The sequence below is a fragment of the Diabrotica undecimpunctata genome, chromosome 5, assembly GCF_040954645.1.
Source record: "Diabrotica undecimpunctata isolate CICGRU chromosome 5, icDiaUnde3, whole genome shotgun sequence".
Classification (NCBI taxonomy): Eukaryota; Metazoa; Arthropoda; class Insecta; order Coleoptera; family Chrysomelidae; genus Diabrotica; species Diabrotica undecimpunctata.
This window is the reverse complement of record NC_092807.1, coordinates 36791416-36805527: the sequence shown is the minus strand read 5'-3', so window position 1 is coordinate 36805527 and position 14112 is coordinate 36791416.

Genomic DNA, 14112 nt, shown 5'->3' with positions numbered 1-14112 from the left:
AGGTATTACTATATCAAGTATTCCTGGGAAGGTATTCGCAAGAATAATAGAAACAAGAATAAAAACCCAAATAGAACCAACTATGGAAGATACACAATGTGGATTCAGGAAGGACAGAAGCACGCAAGACCACATATTCACAATAAGACAAATAAGTGAGAAAGTAATCAATAAAAATAGAGAAATACATATATGCTTTATTGATCTGGAAAAGGCGTTTGACAGAATACAAAGAAAGGACGTATGGAGGACATTAAAGGAAAGAGGAGTTGACAGGATAACAATTAATGTAATAAAGGATATGTACAATAATAATACAAATACGGTGAGAACCAACAACGAGGAATCCGAAGAATTTACTACAAGTCAAGGCCTCAAACAGGGATGCGTGTTGAGCCCACTGCTGTTCTCAGTGGTACTGGATACAGCAATAAAGAAAGCCAAGAGAAGAATGAGAAAACTAATATTAGGATACTGGCAAATGAAACAGACTCAACTATCAGAGCTTCTATTCGCAGACGACATGGTTTTGATAGCAGAAAACAGAGAAGACCTTCAGAACAACCTTGAAATCCTAGAAGAAGAACTGTCAAACATAAATATGAAAATAAATACAGAGAAAACAAAAACAATGATAATTTCAAATAAGAGAAAGACACACGCAATACAATTAAACGGAAAACAACTAGAACAAGTGGAACATTTTAAATACCTAGGAGCAATAATTGAATCAAACGGTAAACAAGACATGGAAATAAATGAGAGAATGGGACGAACAGGAAGCTTATTTAACACTATGAAAACAACATTTTTGGGAAAAAAAGAAATACCGGAGAAGGTAAAAACGGCAGTCGTTAAATCAGTAGTTAGACCTACAATCATGTATAATAGCGAGTCATGGACATTGACTGGGAGACAAAAATCTCGAGTCAATGCTATGGAAATGAGGTTCCTGAGGAAAATAGCAAACAGAAAGAGGACAGACAAAATTCGAAACGAAACAATCAGACAAAACCTAAAACTAGAACCAATAAACGAAAAAATAGTAGAGGGGCAACTAAGATGGTTCGGACACGTGTGTAGAATGTCGAATGAAAGATTAACAAAACGAGTGTTTGAAACGAGAATGCAAGGGAAAAACAAACGAGGAAGACCAAGAGTTAGGTGGGTAGACGAAATCAGAAAAGAAGTTGAGAAGAAAGGATTGACATGGGAAAGTGCACGAAATCTAACACAAGACCGGATAGCATGGAGACAACAGTGCAAATCTTAACCCCACCAGCCTTACACCTAACGGTAGAAAGGCTTAGGACTAAGTAAGTAAGTAAGTAATACTTCTAAGTGTTAGTATAATCCACAAAAAAAAAACAAAAATGACCAAAACGATTGCATGGAAAGAGAATTTCACAATGTGACGGGTAGTTTTTTTAGACAGCAGTCTCAGCTGACTCAGCTCAAATAAAATTAGATCCTAGGTAATCCTAGATAATCCTAGGCAACGACGGCATCGACGGCGATATGACTTACTGTTTAATATCTGCGAAAAATAATATACAATTAATGACATAAAATCTAAATAGCGATTACGGTGCGCTAATACACAGACGGGAAGGAACTGGTCGAAAAAATAGAGATGGAACGGACCAATCAACACTTCGAGGAACGAACGGTGACCAATCAGTACATGGTAGCACGAGAGAATACGAAACTAAAATTGCTTGCTTGAGCCTCAAGTCTCCGCTTGGGGCTAGGCCCAGTTCGAAGACTTGGTGCTCAAGGAGTTGGACCCTACGGGCACGGGTTTTATGGTTTTTGTTAATATTTTTTTGTCGGCTTTCGCCGATTTTTGTTAGTAATTTGTATAATTTTTTTTTGGTGGCCGAAGCCATTGTCTGTGTCTTTTGGATTTTTTTTTATAGGATGGCCTAAAATCAGAATTGTTGCATGTATATAATTATAAACAAATTACCTGAACCTACACTGTGTTGCGCTTGTCCACGATTTTATAGAGCTACGAACTATCCGCTTTTTGTGTGTTGTTGTTGTTGTTTTTGTTTTATTTTGTTTTGTCTCTGGCATTTTTGTTTATTTTTTCTTTGGTTTTAAACTCTCCTTTCTTTTGCGGCGGCTGTGTTTTTATACGGTCAAAGGTCTTCCATCTCCTCTAGCGCACATCGATAGAAGAGGAACTTGTGGTAGGGATGCGTATGTACAAAGCGACGACGGGACCGAGGCGATGCATATCATTACAACAAACAGAAACATGACACTTATAATAGACAAAATATACAAAAGAATTACTCGAAGAAGCTCAACAGCCAGGAACATGTCCTTGGGTATTTATAATCCGAAATAACTGTCAGAAATTAACACATGCAACATAATGACATGAACTTAAACTCTTAACAAGCCTACTAACTATAATTTATAAAACTATCGAAGTGCCTAGAGACTGGTTAGTTTTCACTTTTATTTCTCTTAATATTAAAAAAAAGTGCCATCAGATGCTTCGATCACAGGAAAATAAACTTAATATGCATGTCTTGTCGTTCTTACAGATATGTATGTTATATCATTATCATTTATTTTTTCGCATCTACAGAAAACTGGATGAAAAGAGTACAGTTCTCTTTTAAGGTTGGAACACGAGTTTTCTTCTTCTTCCTCTTTATAAGCAATTCTGCTTATTCACTGGCGGATTAATACCTCTATGGAAGGTTGTCACTGTATCTTTTACGATGTCATTCGATACTTCTTTTGCAGATTCGTGACTTATCTCTTGCTATTTTGATGACACGGATCTCCTCCAATCTGCTTATGTGGTTATTCCATTCTTTATTTCTATTTTGTGTCCATTCATTTATACCTTGTACGTTACATTTTCTTCTAATGTCTTCACTTTTCTTTCGATCTAAGTATATTTGCTGTAATTTTTCTCAGTACTCTCATCTCTGCCGTTTCCAGTAGCGTTTGCGTTGTGACTGTGTGAGGTCTTGTTTTTGAGGCATATGTCATTATTAGTCTTACAATGGCTTTATAAATTATTATTGACTTCATCTCAGTATTAATGTGTCTGTTTCGCCATACAGTATTATTAAGGCATACCTACTGCCATTATATTTTCTTCTTGTACTTGATCTCTCACTTCTTTGTCCAGGTCTCCATAGCTGGACAGTATAATTCCAAGGTATTTTATTTCCATTACTTGTTCAATACTGTTGTCATCAATTTATATTTTACGTTTGGTTGGTTCTTTGCTGATTACTATTGTTTTAGTTTTCTGAGATGAGATTGTCCTATGAAATTCATTTGCTCTTATGTTAAATCTGTGTACCAGTCTTTGCAGATTATCTTCATTTTGGAGCGTGGGTCAAATTGAAGAGCGTGGGACTCAATGGGTCCCCTTGTCTTATTCCGCTGCCTATTTTTATAGTTTCTGTAAATTGTTGATCTATTCTGACTTCCATTTTGTTGTTTTGGTAGATTTTTTTGATAGTTTTTATAATATTTAGGGAAACTTCTCTATTATACGGGAGATGGACTACATGTTTGAGTCTTACTCAATCAGAGTCTGAGTCAATCAGACACAGAAATGTTGTGTCTATTATACTATAGTGATTTTCCAATAATTTGCTTTAAAGCTAATATTGCATCTATACACGATCTTCTACTACGAAAACCCTGTTGTTCATCTGCTAAACTTATTTTTTGATTTATTAGTGCTTGTAAAATTTTACCTGTAAGTTTTGTGGTAGTATTTAATAACTACTCTGTAGTTTTCTTGCTCTTTTTTATCTCCTTTTTTGAAGAGTAGAATAAGTTCGCTCATTCTTCATTCTTCCCGTATTTTATTGTGTTTTAATTTTATTAATTAATGTTGTTAATTATTCTGTCATTGCTGCTCCCCAATATTTGAGTAATTCGTTTGGTATCCCGTCTTTGCCTGCTGCTTTTCTGTTTTTCAGGTTTTCAAGTATTTTACGAACTTCTTGTACGTTTATATTAAGTTCTTCATTTCTGGTAATTTATGGTGTTTCTGGTCCTAGCGTCGTTTGTTCTTCCTCTAAATAGTCTTTTTTAGGTATTCAATCCACGTACCTATTCTTTTTTATGTGTTTTGGTTCTATTAGTTCCTTTACGTCCGTTCTTTGACCTCTTATGAAGCGCCATATTTCCTTTTGCAGACTGTAAAAACTATGTTCCATTTGTTGCGCCTTGTTTTTTGGTTGGCATATATTTCAGGTAAATCTGTTTCTTTTCTTTACATTTTTCCTTCACTTCTGTACATAACCATGGAGTTCTTCGCCTTGGGAACGATTCATTTTTATTTATATTTCTTTCACCAAGAACTTCCTTGCTCAAGGCTAAGATATTAGACTTAATTTGTGTCTAACTTTCTTGGAATCCATAATTTTCTGCGATATATGTATTCCGTTTATCAAAACACCAGTTTTGATAAAGAAAATTCGAGTTGTCTATATCGATGACAGACATTTACGCCAAATCGGTAAATTATACCTAAAACAAAAGTCTTTGGACGAGTGGGCAATTAAACCTCAAAAGAATTTTCAATAAAGCGGAAAGTTCATCAAGGTTGCATTTTATTACCGATATTATTAAATACGTACTCTAAACTGCTATTAAGAAAAGCTTCTAGTGCAATAAGAGAGGGAATAAAAGTCAATAGTGAAAGCATTATTAGCTGGATGATACAATTATGTTAGCTGATAAGGCTGAAGCTTCGCAGACACTAATAGACCGAGTTGTCAAAGCCTATAACTAGAGACCGACCGACTAATCGGCTTCGGCTTCGGCCACCTTCGGCCAATATTTAAACCTTCGGCCAAAATTCGGCTTTGGCCAAAACAAAGCCGAAGGTTTCGCCGAAGGTGAAATAATAAAATGCTCTGTCAGTATACTATACGATAGAAATGAAATGATCTCTGAACAATATGCTTCGGCGAGTCTTTGATAATTTGAATAGTATTTACACCCTATTTTATACCCTTAACTAAAACGTTTTACAAACTTTCAGGTCAGGTAGTAGGTAGGATATAAATTTTAACAATAGGCCAAGATGTCTCAAAGATCATCATTTGAATATTTCTCACGTAGAAAAATTCTGATAATAATAATTTTATTGTATTTGTTAAAACTCTATACTTATATATTTGATACCTAAATGGCAAAACATCGACCATCGACTATGAATGTTTCGACTTTAATATTTTTTATTGTTATTTATTTTTATTATCGCTTCTATTACCAAATATGTATAAATGTTTGACTTTTTTATCTCATAATTTCATATTTTTGTTTATCACATATCAGGTAATAAAAATATAATGCACATTATTTAAATTATTAACATATAATAGGAATAGGTATATTTTTAGTCACCTTCGGCTTCGGCTTCGGCTTCGGCCGAAGGTATCCTACAGGCCGAACTTCGGCATCGGCTTCGGCTTCGGCCAGAAAAAATCACATTCGGTCGGTCTCTACCCATAACACATAATTCATGAAATTTAACTGTAAAAATCCAAAATTCTTACAGTTAGCAGACACGATTAAATATAGCATCAATTTAGAGCGAATAATAAAACTTTTGAAACGAATTAAACATGTAATTACTATTTAAATGGGAATAAGCCACAATTAAAGGTTAAAATACGTTTATTGACGTTTCAATTTCCACTTCGGAAATCGTTCTCAAAATACAAACATTAGTAAATTAAACAAATTTTGTTTTTTGTTACTTAGTGAAAAATTCTTCTAATAATTTAATTTTATCTGACTCATCTATATTGACAATTCAGACATACATTATACATTTTAAAGTAGACTACTTTAAAATGATATTGCCAATATTGTTGAGTTGCGTTCCTGGGACGACTTTACTTATAAGATAGTTCATTCGATTACATGAAATCAACTTTAACTTGAGAATATTCGTCAGAAAAGATCATAACATGTAATTCATCTTTAAAAAGACAAATACATGCCATGATGACAGTAAAATTCTCCTGTTAGTGATTCCATAGTAAATTATGAGGGAAAAACCAGGAAAAAACCTCATAATACTATCCCGACATGGTAAGTATTTGATCGTGCATTTAGTTTACGTTCAATAAACAAAAAATTCCGATTTAATATGTTTGTTATTTAAAAAAACATAAATGATGTATTCTTCATATGTTACTGACTTACCAATACTGGTATTTTCCTTTTAAAAACTTCCTCTTTCAATATAGGTAACCAGATCCTACTACATTCTGCCGAGGAATTCGCGACACAATTGGTCTCATTTAGCATAAGTAGAGCCGCTTCTTTGATTTTTCTCTTTTTACCATCCGTTTCTTTTAGGACTATATTTGAATCATTCCATTGAACCCTATGTTCATTATCCCATGCGTGTTTACATATTTGAGATCTATCAAATTCTCTATTTTTAATATAGGATTGATGTTCACTTATTCTAACATTTAATGGCCTTGATGTTTCACCTAAATAAAACTGATCGCATTCACAAGGTATTTTATAAATGCAATTCCTTGTCCTTTTTTATTCATTGTTAGGTTTGGTTTTGGACGAAATAGATCTCAACGTGTTTGTTGTTTTGAATGTTGTTGAAATGTTTGATTTATTTCCTATCCTTTTAAGCTTTTCCGATAATCCTTTTATGTATGGTATTGTTATTTTTCTCGTATTATTCCTTGTATATGCTGTAGGATCTCGTTCTAAGTTGTTTTGTTCTATTCAATCGATTGTTGAAAATTCCTTATTTATAAACGATAAAGGATAATCATTTTTTAATAAAACAGATGTTAACAAATGTTTTTCCTCCAAGAACGAATTTTCGTTTGAACAAGTAATTTTGGCTCTATCGTATACGGATTTAATGATTCCCTTTTTAATATTAATATTGTGATTTGATTTGAAATTTAAATATCTGTCGGTGTGTGTTGGTTTTCTATACACCTGAGTTTCGTATCCAGTATCATTCTTAGAGATTAAAACATCCAGAAAAGGTAATGTGTTATTATATTCCTTTTCCATGGTAAATGTTATGGTCTCTTCTTTATCGTTTACATCATTTAGGAATGTGTCCAATAACTCTGATCCATGAGGCCATATTGAGAATAAAATTTAAAAAAACATGTCTATCCTGTTTAAAACAGCAGCTCCTTAAAAATAGCCACATAGTTTTATTTGCTATTTTCCACTGTGATCCATTAGTTTTATTATGTCTACTACTGTTTCATTATAATGAAAATGTTTGTTCCTGTTAAGAAATCCATTAGTAAGTTAATTATTCTCATCTCATGGAAACTTAGTAAATACTCTATACTAATTAGAAAAGATATTTGTTCTTGTTTTAGATGGATTGGTCTATATATCTCTTGTTAATTTTGCATTTCAGAAAAATATGATTCTAATCTCTAATGGAAACATTTTTACAAAATAATTATTATAATTTACTGATGAATTCACTATTCCTATCTTATTCAGATGTGCCACATATGTTTCGTGTCTCGTTTTTAATCTCACCATAGTATAAATATGACGCTTTGATACGTATGTTTAAGTATATATTCAGGTGGAGAAGAAAGTTGTTGGTGCAGAGAAAAATATTAATTTTTTGACATGCTTAAAATATTGTTCCATCCATTTTTTCATATTTTTTAAATTCTAGCTTTAACGTCATTTAATTTGCATCACTCGATAAAATTTGAGTCTATGTGTCAACCTTTGGTATTCCATCTTTGGTCAATCCGTATAATTTATCTGTATTATCAGATTTCTAAAGTCATTAGTTATTATTGGGTTTACCTCTTAGAAATATATACATTTCAAATAGCCTCTTGTATAACAATCATTGTCGATATTATTCGAATTGGAATGAAGTATTTGATTATAATAATTTATACTTACAGTATATTTATAACGATTTAATACAGACCAGTTAACCAGAATCCTTCTCTGTAACATCAGCTGTCACCCATCCGACATCTGACGTCACGGTGTCGTTGTTTAGTGTTTAGTTGACAAAACCTGGCGTGTTCAACATGGAGTTACGATCATTAATCAGATGGTAGTCGGCAGAGGCCCCTTACAACTTGTAAACCCTCATTTATTATCACCTCGTGACACTTAATTATGGCAGTGCATTTGGGCTCTTTCTGAGTATATCATCTCATCATAAGTTAAAACGATGAAGGACCCTTCGTCCTTGGAAAGGACACGAAATATTATGAGACCGATTCAGATTAGAAGATTAGTTTAAGATTGGTATTAATGATGGTAACAGGCGGGATACTGAAAATGCCGGATGGATGTCACTCCACTTCTATACAAGATTACAAGAGAGAGAAAGTCGATGTTTGTTTATGCCCTATGTACAAACAATTACAGGAACGGTCTGAATTAGATTTCTAACACAAAAAATATATCATTTTACTTGTAAAAATATATAAATGATTGACATTTTTAGCGTTTAGTATATCGTTTAGTGAATATAATTGGAGCTCAGTCATTTGAGATTTGCAGATGACATTGTCTTTATAGCCGATTGTATGGTTGATGCAATAATAATGTGTGAAAAAATTATATCACGCTTCCTTGGAGGTCGGACTAAAGATGAATCTGAACAAGATGCAAATAGTGACTAATCTGATGCTATATCGAAATATTGCTGTTGAAGGAAGGGATATTGTGTAGAGTGCATCGTATAAATACTTAGGACATGAAATTCAGTTGGACAGCGTTTGTTAAATTAAACTATGTATTTAAATCGAACCTACTTGTATGCCTTAGAAGAAAAATGTTTAATGTGTGTTACCTGTACTCACTTATGGAGCGGAAACATTAACATACAAAGATACTGCATAAGACTCGCGTAACTTAGAGCGAATCTCAAACGAAGAAATACGCCGTAGAAGCAAAACAACAGACGCCTTTAAAAATCGCGTCGCTAAAATGGAATTGGTTAGGATACTTCGCCAGATTATCAGACAACCGATGGAAAAAACATATTGTCGAGTGGAGACTAAGACAAGAAGTACTATGGAGCAAAGCACGCCCACCAACCAACTGGACTGAGGACCTGAAGCGTTAAGCGGTAACTGGATGTAAGCCGCACAAGACGGAGACCGATGGATAGAGCTGAGAAAGACCTATGACCAGCAGTGGGTACATACAGGTTGATGATGATATAGTTTAACTCTATCTAATACTACAAATATAACAAGTGCGACAAAGCATATAAACTACGACCAATATGGTAAAAAAAATAGCATAATTAAAGTAGATTGTGAACTTTATATATTTAATAGTACTATAATAAAGCAAATCTGTTGTATTATTTCTAACTACATTTGCTTTTTTGACTACGTCAAAGCTTGTGACAACAACACAAGATGATCGTCGCCCTACAAATATTAGGGTTACATTTGAATAAGTAGTACATTTGAATAAATAATAGAAGATCAAGTCAGAGGATCTGGATTTTGGGCAGGATTTCGAACGGGACACGGAACAAACGACCATTTGCAATGCCTTAAAACTCTAGTTGAAAAGTCTATCGAATATAACAGACCCCTTGCTCTTATCTTTGTCGATTTCCACAAAGCATTTGACACAGTCGAAACAGTTGCTATCTTAAAAGCACTATCATAATGCAGAATAGATCACAGGTATGCAAATATTATTCGAAATATATACGAAAATGCGACAACAACCGTTAACCTCCATTGCATGACTGAGAAGATAAAAATTGGCAGAGGGGTGCGGCAGGGAGATACCTTGTCGCCAAAACTATTTATAACAGTTATGGAGTACGCATTTAAACGGCTAGAGTGGAAATCAAAGGGTATTAGCATCGATGGAAAGATATTCAATCATCTCAGATATGCCGATGATATTGTTCTCATAACAGACAACTTAGGAGAAGCCAGAGTTATGCTACAACAACTACAGCAAGTAAACCAGAAAGTCGGTTTAAAAATAAACTATGGAAAAACAAAAATGATGACCAATCTCGTCCCCAATGAGCTAATAGAAATCGAAAACTCGCCCATAGAACTTGTGGAAAAATATTTGTATTTGGGTCACGAAATAAGGTTAACGCGAGATAACCAAACATACGAGCTACTCAGAAGAATAAGTCTGGGTTGGGCTGCATTCGGAAAAATGAGAGACGTATTTAAAACAAATATACCGATCTATTTAAAAAGAAAAGCTTTTAACCAGTGCGTTCTACCAGTCCTCACATACGGAGCAGAAACCTTAACTCTCACAAAAACATCAGCCGAAAAATTGAGAAGGACACAACGAAAGATGGAGAGATCAATGCTTGGAATAAACTTAAGAAATAGAATAAGAAACGAGGAAGTTCGTAGACGAACCGGAGTGGAAGACATTATCGAACATATTACAAGGCAAAAATAGAGATGGGCAGGACATGTTGCAAGAATGAAAGACGACAGTTGGACAAAAAAATTGCTTGAGTGGAGACCACAAGCTGACAAGCGAAGCCGAGAAAGACCCCCAACGCGATGGACCGACGACCTCAAAAGAATCGTGACCAATTGGATAGCAGAGGCGCAGAACAGAAGCAGATGGAAAAGTCTAGAGGAGGCCTATGTTCAACAATGGACAACTCAGGGCTGATTGATGATGATGATGATGAAGTCAGAGGAAAGATGATAATATTGCACTTCTGCAACTTCTGCACGAATAACGAACTAAGAAAAAACAACACATTTTTTGACCACAAAGATCAACACAAATATACATTTAATAACACCCGTGGACAAAGATCTATAATAGATTATGTTATAACCAACAGAGATATACATCCATCGAAAATAATTTACGTTAGATGCCTCAACTCAGCAGATAGAGGTAGTAACCATAGCCTAGTGTTATGTAAAATAAGAATCATCCTTTGAAAAATTAAAGTCGAAGGACTAAATTTGAAATCCACGGAATACTTATACAGGAAAAGAATATAAGAGAAGATCGCTGGGAATGAAATATTAGAAAACATTAATATCGATGAAAGCTGGAAAAAACTCAAAAATAACATAATTAACGCAGCAACAGAATCACTTGGAGAGAGGAAAGTAACGAACACTAACATATCAAAAAAGAAAACACCATGATTTAGAGGGGAAGTGAAGACAAAATATGAAGAAAAGAAGAAAAGTCTTTTTACAATACAGAACACAACTAACACAACAGGCATACAACCACTATAAACGAATCAGAAATGAAACGAATACTTTAGTTAGACAAATAAAAAAGGAACACTGGCAGAGTTTCTCAAAACAGATGGAACACGATTTCTACGGAATAAAAAAAGAAATATGGAGAATTATCAGGGGACAAAGAAAAAAAATAAATGAACTAATAAAAACGAAACACATTCAAAAGGAAACATGGGTAGACTACTTTCGATCCCTATCTAAAGCTGACGATAATGCACCACCAACACCAGACGGCAAACGAAAAAATAAATATTGAGGAGGAAGAGGCAAAGGAAGCATTAAGGAAATAAAAAAATAGAAAATCACCAGCAGAGAACAAAATTCCGAACGAACTCCTAAAGTACGGAGGACCAGCTCTGATCAAACAACTATTAAAACTAATCCAAAAAATAATAGAAAAAAAACGGAATTCGTCAAGAATGGAGATCAAGCACTCTAATACTTCTCTTAAAAAAGGGAGACCAATGGGACCCCGAAAATTACAGAGGAATTAATTTGTTAAACACAACACTAAATTGACAACCAAAGGTAGAACAAATAAACTGAATGAAATTGTAACACTAGCAGAAGAACAACAAAGGTTTAGGTCGGAAAGATCATGGACCAAGGCTATATTTATAATGAGGTAAGTGCAAGAGAAATCATTAGAATAAAACAAACCGGCAAATCTATGTTTCGTTGACCTTAAGAAGGCATTTGACCGGGTCAAATTAAAGAACAATATCCACTTACTGTACACAAGGAGATACCTTTAGGAATAACCCAATAAAAGTAAAAGTAGAATAAGAACTTACTGACCTTATTAAATCTGGCAATGGAATAGGACAGTGAGATTCCCTGAGTCCTCTATTGTTCAACCTGAATATGGATGAAATAATAAAAAAATAAGAACTAAAAAAGGATACTAAACGGGAAAAAAACTACCTTAGAATAATATTTATGCTTTACACACGACGCAATACTTCTCTCTTAAAGTGAAGATGATTTACAACGTATGCTGTACCAATTTAATATAACCGCCAGAAAATTTAAGATGTTAATTTCCCCAAATAAGACAAAATCCATGGGTATAACAGTAAATTTACTTAGATGTAAATTAGAGCTATGTACAGTGTATAAATGAATGGACACAAAATAGAAAAAAAGAATGGAATAACTACTTAAGCATAATGGAGGAGACCCGTGTCGTAAAAATAGCAAGAGATAAGTCACCAATCCGCAGAAGAAGTATCGGACGGATCGCGCAAAAGTTGAAGTAACAACCTACCATATAGATATTAATCCGCCAATGAACAAGCAGAATTTCTTATAAAGAGAAAGAAAAAGAAGTAAATTGGACCTGAAGGGTCAGATAATTGAACAAGGTTTCGAGTTTAAATATCTGAGCATGTCCAAGATCAAGTAAATACAGGATACAGAGCCGCAGGCTGCCGATATAAAACAATATGGAGAAATAAAAATATCGGAAAAGAAACGAAAGGCAGAATTTACAAAACAGTCATCAGACCAATAATGACATCGCGGCAGAAACACGACCTGACACAGAGCGGACAAAAAGGATGTTAGAAAGTAGAGTTGAAAACACTTGTGAAAACACAAGAAATAGAAGACTAGAATGGAACGATCATATAAGCCGAATGACAACAAATGGAGTAGTAAAGACGGCAAAAGTTGTCATTCCATTCCCAAAACAATGGAATGACAACTTACTGGCGGCACAGTAAAAAACTGACAAAGTCTTGTTTATATAAAAAGAAGAAGAAGAAGAAGGAGAGGAAGAACCAAGTAGGAACCGAATCCGAATGAAAACCGAATGAGATTTGAATAGGAACTGCATAGCAGCAGGCCATTTAGAAATTGCGATTACCGTTTGCTGAACAGTGCTAATACTACTGGCCTAAGATGTTCATAGAAACAGCACACTATGTTAAAAATTGTAGGAAATGCCTTCAGATATAACAAGTAACAAGCAGAAAAAATGCAAACATTCATCAATTGAGTCAAATACAACGAAGAAGATATTTACTATACCTTTGCAAACAAGAAGATTATCTGTAATCCAAAAGACAAATAATATTTCACTTTTTTTTGTGTTTTTTTATCTAAAAGAAGTTTATAGTTGCGTTTATTATATATTTTTAAACCAACTGTAAAATATTTTACCCTCCAGATATGGTATTTTCTACCAGTATACCAAATATCCTCACAGTAGTTTTGAGTAATTTAGTTTCAATATATTATCGTCAAATGAGTTTCTCATCAACTGGCTTAATTAAGCGAAACTCATATAAAAATACCTTTTAGCTCAACTGCTTCCAAAATTGCTTGGATATTAATTTCGTGAGACGTGCTAATTTGCCAAAAAGACTACCGTCGGAATTATTGTTCACGCATGATTAAATCTCTCCATTTTTCATAAAGGGCGTATAATAATATTCTCTGTCACTACAAAACACTTTAACAGAACTGTCATACGTACGTACCTGCCTAACGTGTGTTTCGGTCCAACAGACAATTAACAGGAAACATGGTTACATTACACTCCACTAAATGTCTGTTCTCGTGTCCGATTGTTCGTTCGATAGGACTTGTTATGGAATACTATGCGTTTATTTCTTCTCCGGACTAACTCTTTGTTTTGGAATTAAACAGAATATATTGACATGTATAAATTTATTATATTAGAGGATGAAAATTACACTCTCTTGTTATTTCTTAAAACTATGAATATATAAGTTCTGTTATCTACAATTATTTAACGATGTTTCTGGATGGATTTGAGTACAAGAGATTGGACTCAAATATTAATATTAAAATAGCAAATACGGATAGCTTATCGAACAAA